Genomic DNA, 5,619 nt, shown 5'->3' with positions numbered 1-5,619 from the left:
GCCCACAAAAGCACAGAAAGCAAAGTTGATCTCAGCAGTATTTGAACACAAAATTTAAAGAATCATAACTAAATACTTTAAAAAAATTGTTCGAAGCTACTCATTCCACCATTCCACTGTCATTGATTCCGTAGATAACTATTTTCTTATTTTGGCATAAGGCCAGCAATTTCGAAGGAGGGGCAAATCGGCTACATCTTCCCCAGGGGTCAACTGGAATTTATTTTATTGAACCCTAAATGATGAAGGGCAAAGTCGATCCCGGCGGCATTTGAATCAGAAAGGTAAAATGTTGATTTCAAATTTTGCCACAAACCAGGCAGTTTTGGAGCAGGGATGATTAAATCGATTACATCAACACCAGCGATCAACCGCCACCTATTTTATCGACCCCGAAAGGATCCCGGCAGTATTCGAACTTTGAAATGTAAATTATTCACATCGAAATTTACATTTGAGACTCTAAGTTTAGAAAATCTCACGTTTGAATGAGAATCTAGTAAATCACGAGTATGTTTCAGTACCAACCACATTCCTGAGCAAAGAAAATTATATTTTATAAGTCATTGTTGATATTTACATTTGATGAATATTTGTTCTCATCTTGCTTATTGCTAACACAACGTTTCGGCTGATATACCGAAGAGAAATTACGAAACTGGGTTCTCATACCTAAGATATTTTTCGATGTTGTTATCATTATTATGATTATGATTATTATTATGATTATTATTATTATTATTATTATTCAGGTCACTGCCTGGAATCGAACTCGGAATCTTGAGGTTAGTAGCCCGCGCTCTTAACCACTACTCTATACGCCCGTGGGCAAATATGGAGTGAAATTTATGGCTTATAAATCTAACATTTTTCTATCCTTCCATAATACTGGTTCCCAAATGTTATATGCACTCGGTCAGTGTAGGAGGTTGTTGTGTCCTAGCATATGTGCTTTAGTTTTCGTATTTTCCAGTGAAGTTCTATGTCTATTATTTTAACTTCATCCCACAGAAGAAGGTGGTCTCCATTTTTCCATACATGATCGGCTATACTCGATTTATCAATATCTCCTCGTGTCACAACTTTGCGATGTTCCTCTACCCTTATTGTGAGGGCGCGGCATGTTTCACCTTTGTATAACCTACCACAGCTGCATGGGATGGAGTACATGCAGTTTTTGGTCATATAATAGAAAATATATATATATATATATAGCTATATAGTAAACCCTCGGCTATCCAAAACACACCGCGATATGTGAAAATCCGCGAAGTAGAAACAGTACTATATTGTATACCTTTTTTTATTTTTATAATCTTTTTTTATTTTATTTTTATTTTACATGCTGGAGTACCGCCTTTAGGCAAACAGGTTGACCCCAGGATTTAGTCCTTGTAAGCCTAGTACTTACTCTATCAGTCTCTTTTGCCGATCCGCTAAGTTACAGGGACGTAAACACACCAGCATCGGTTGTCATGTGATGGTGGGGGACAAACACAGGCACACAAACATATACATACATACTTACATACATACATATATATATATATATATAAGACGGGCTTCTTTCAGTTTCCGTCTACTAAATCTACTCAGAAGGTCTAAGTCGACCCGAAACTATTGTAAAAGGCACTTACCCAAAGTGCCACGCAGTGGGACTAAATCCAGAGCCATGTGGTTGGTAAGCAAACTACTTCCCACAAACCACGCCTGCGAACCACGCCTGCGAACCACGCCTGCGAACCACGCCTGCGAACCACGCCTGCGCCTATTAATTTGTATATATTTATTTTGATATAAATGCAAAACAACACCACAGGGAAATCGACGTAAGCTTAAATATTAAATCGCGATATGGCGAGGGATTACTGTATTACAACCGAGTATACTAAACCACCAGGAACAATATAGCGTGGGTGAATTATTACCGTTATTCCGTGATTCGTTCAATGATATTAAAGTCCTGGTTGTAAAGACTGCTTTTTGAAATAACCTACTAACTGTCATTGGTAGTGTTCCAACCGCACACTACAATTCCTTATTAGATAACTTTCAAACATTACGTCTATTTAGCTTAATGGTTCTTGACACTGCAGTAGATTGTCATTGAATTAATAATAAACGACCCCATCTGAACATAATCCCCACCAGCATCATCGCCACCATCATCATCCTCAGCATCATCAACAGCTGCAGCAACAACCTTATTAGTATCCTTTTCATTACGGTAACAGTATTAGTAATATCACCATTGTCGCCACAACCAACCTCTACCGATAATTCTAAATTCCTCCACAGGAAGTTTATGTTCGTGCTGGATTTAGTAGAAATTCAGTAGCTTTAAATTTAATTCCAAAAGTATAATGGACTTTCATACAGACAATAAGTCTCAGATATTTAGAGAAACGAGGAAAACAGATAAAGAAAAGACTTCGATTTTATCGTCACTCCTTTTCTAATTTCATTAACGATATAAGTAAAACGGATGGATTGGCAGGAATGAATTCTGATCACAGACTCAGTTCATCAAGATGTTTTCTTCCTTCTTTTCTTCCTTCCTTCCTTCCATCGTTTCTCTCTTACTTTCTTTCTTTTGTTTCTTGTATGATCGTCAGAAGAAGCTCTGTCCGTTTTTCGGGTGTTTTGTTTTGTTTTTTTTTTTTCTTTCAGAGTCTCAAAAACTAGAAAAAGCTGTCATCAGGCCGGAGCAATGACCCATACACATAATACTCCACCCCATTCACCACTGTTCTGTATTCAAATATTCCCTCTACGCCATAAATACATGGTCATATTCACGCGTAATCCCCCTCCAATGTTTGATTTTTCCACTCGCCCACACATCTAACCAAGCCTGCACACACGCTTGACATCTTACTCGCTTGAAGACATTTGCAAATTCTTCCTCACACCTTCCCATGCTTTTCTCTGCTTCTCTCTCTCACACACACAAACACACACACACACACACACACACACACACACACACACACACACACACACACACACACATACACACACACACACTTCTTTCTGCAAACTAGCATCTGCTAATTTCGCTCAACATGTTTCCATTTCCATTTCGTCATGGTGTCTAGCTGAAACGAACATCGTTTTCTCACTTAACACATTTATATTCCGTTTTCTCTTTTTTAATTCTTTTTATTCTTTTTACATACACACACACACACATACACATGTAATATATTAATATTTGTAGTTCAAATTTACAGAAAACAAAAGACGAAGACAGGTGAGGGGACAACAAGCAAGAGTATTACGATGTCTTATTTTTATTTATTTATTTTTGTTTTCGTCTCATTTTTCTCGTAGCTCTTTTTCGATAATCCAAATGATACACTAAATTGTTAAGTTTTGTTCTGTTCTAAATCTTACTTCTTAAAGTATCAATTTTATAGACAATCGGCGCCGGGCAAAATGCTTAGCAGTATTTTTATGAGTTTTTCTTTTTACCTTCTGAAGTCAAATTCCGCCGGAGTTGAATTTGTCTTTCATCCTTTCGGGGTCGATAAAATAAATAACACTTGTGAACTGAGATCGATATAATCGACTTAATCCCTTTCTCGAACTTGTTGGCCTTGTGCTAAAACTTGAAACCAGTACTATAGACAATCGTAGAGTAGTAGAATAACAAAACTAGTAGAATACGCACCTAAGAACTCCGCAAGTTTTAGTTCAAAGCTTGCCGGGTTCCATATAGTCTTCCATCTTTCAAGAACCGATAACTTAAATATCAGTCAAGTACTGTGGTTTATTTAACTGACGGTATTCCACTCCTAAAGTGGACATACTCTGGTCTAGGAGAATAATACGACTAAATGTAACGCTGACTAAAGTATTGGATTTGATAAAAAAAAGTTTATTGATCATAAACTGTCATATGCACAGTGAACAGCAAGATTCGAAACAGTGAATTGCATACCTATTCTGTTTACATTTCGTAAGATTTGAACGTGAATATGCTAATCGCTGTTGTACTTGTCACAAGAGGAAAGCTTCTTCCTTGTAACGACTATGTGTTCACAACACACACGATACATTGTTACAAGGAATTCTGAGATATAAGCGTTTCCACATGTTGTGGCTCATCAGTCAGCAGAAACCGGATGAGTGAATCAAAAGAGAAACGGTGGCTTTGTTTATAAATCAGTAAACAAACTGTTTAAAGATCAGAGCTGATCAACGTATAGCAAATCGTCATATGGGCGGTGAAGAGCGAGATTCGAAATGATGATTTGCATATCTATTTTTAATACGTTTGAACAAGTTGAATGTGAATATGCTAGTAGGTGTTGTATTTGTCACATGAAAACAACTTCTCCTTTACGATGAGTATGTATTCATAGCACACTTGATTCATTAATATATTCAGGTACATTTATATATATATATATATATATATATATATATATATATATATATATATATTTCATGACCGATTTTTGAAACTAAAGATATCGATCCAATATTTGATCGATTAAAATGGTACAGAGAGGGATTCAACACCATCCTATTCTGAATAAAGCTTTGGTGGTCATATAGTTTGATAAGAATACGATGATGTTGCATTCTTCTCTGCAGCGTTTTAATGGATTAAACTTGAAAACGATTAAGTGTGTACAAATGTTGCATTGTAGCATTTTTGAGATAAACTACGTTATTTGAAACGTACATAGCGCTTAAATCATGATTACATCTCAATTTTTGTGTTTCATGTGTGATGTATGTGAGTGTGTGTGTGTGTGTGTGTGTGTGTGTGTGTGTGTGTGTGTGTGTGTGTGTGTGTGTTTGTGAATGTGTGAATGTGTGTGTATGTGTGGGTTGCGTACGTGCGTGCGTGTGTGCATGAGTACGCGCGTTATCAAAACCATTCACCTGATGACGTGCCGGTACACAGCTGCTGGGTCATATTTGTTTATGTAATTATCTATATAAACATTTATGTAATAGTACGACATGGAAAACTCTGAAAATAACAGCTGTTGCCACTACACAGAAACAACTGTTGTGTTTTGTAATTAAAGCCCGTTGATTCTATCTTCCTCCTTTGTAAATGTTTATCCAAATTCTGTATACACTAACAGAATTCCACATGTATATCCAGTAAAAGGAAATAACCTAGCTGTATGATGGCATATGATAGCTGATCACCGTATGTATGTGTGCATCTCTGTGAACATTTGAACTAATCCGTAGTAAAATCGTTTGTTTACTATTTAAGCTCAGCTTGGTATCGTTAGGCTAATCATAACATGAACAAGTGTTATGAACTAAGTTCGATGCTAACTACAAAAATAGTTTTACTATAAAACAAACACGCACGCACACACATACACACACACACACACACGCATACAACGACAGGAAGAAGTAGAAGAATGGAAAGGTAGTAAAGCTATATAAAAGAGGTCTTGGATGAGAAATAAGCGGATTACTTTACTGCTTCATATCAATAGAGAGATATGACCATTATCTATCGTGCAAAATGTCTGAAAGATACTTCGCTAATTATGGTTGGACGCTTTCTTAATGACAAGACAAGCTTCGTTTACAAATTCTTTCTTTATAAACCGGGAAATTTTACTATATCACCCAAGC

At 36.6% G+C, this 5,619-nt stretch overlaps 1 long non-coding RNA gene across 1 annotated transcript in view; it reads right to left on the bottom strand.

Annotated features, from left to right (window-relative positions):
- The window catches only part of LOC118764964, a 25,312-nt gene extending 19,985 nt beyond the window's left edge, over positions 1–5,327 (bottom strand). The window contains exons 1-2 of the long non-coding RNA XR_005000805.1: positions 5,309–5,327; positions 1,408–1,412 (exon numbers count right to left, since the gene is read on the bottom strand). This is a non-coding gene — a long non-coding RNA (uncharacterized LOC118764964). The remainder of the gene's footprint in view (positions 1–1,407; positions 1,413–5,308) is intronic.
- Between the last annotated feature and the right edge of the window lie 292 nt (positions 5,328–5,619).

This window comes from Octopus sinensis, linkage group LG10 (genome assembly GCF_006345805.1).
Source record: "Octopus sinensis linkage group LG10, ASM634580v1, whole genome shotgun sequence".
Taxonomy (NCBI): Eukaryota; Metazoa; Mollusca; class Cephalopoda; order Octopoda; family Octopodidae; genus Octopus; species Octopus sinensis.
This window is presented reverse-complemented; position numbering and strand designations above follow the sequence as displayed.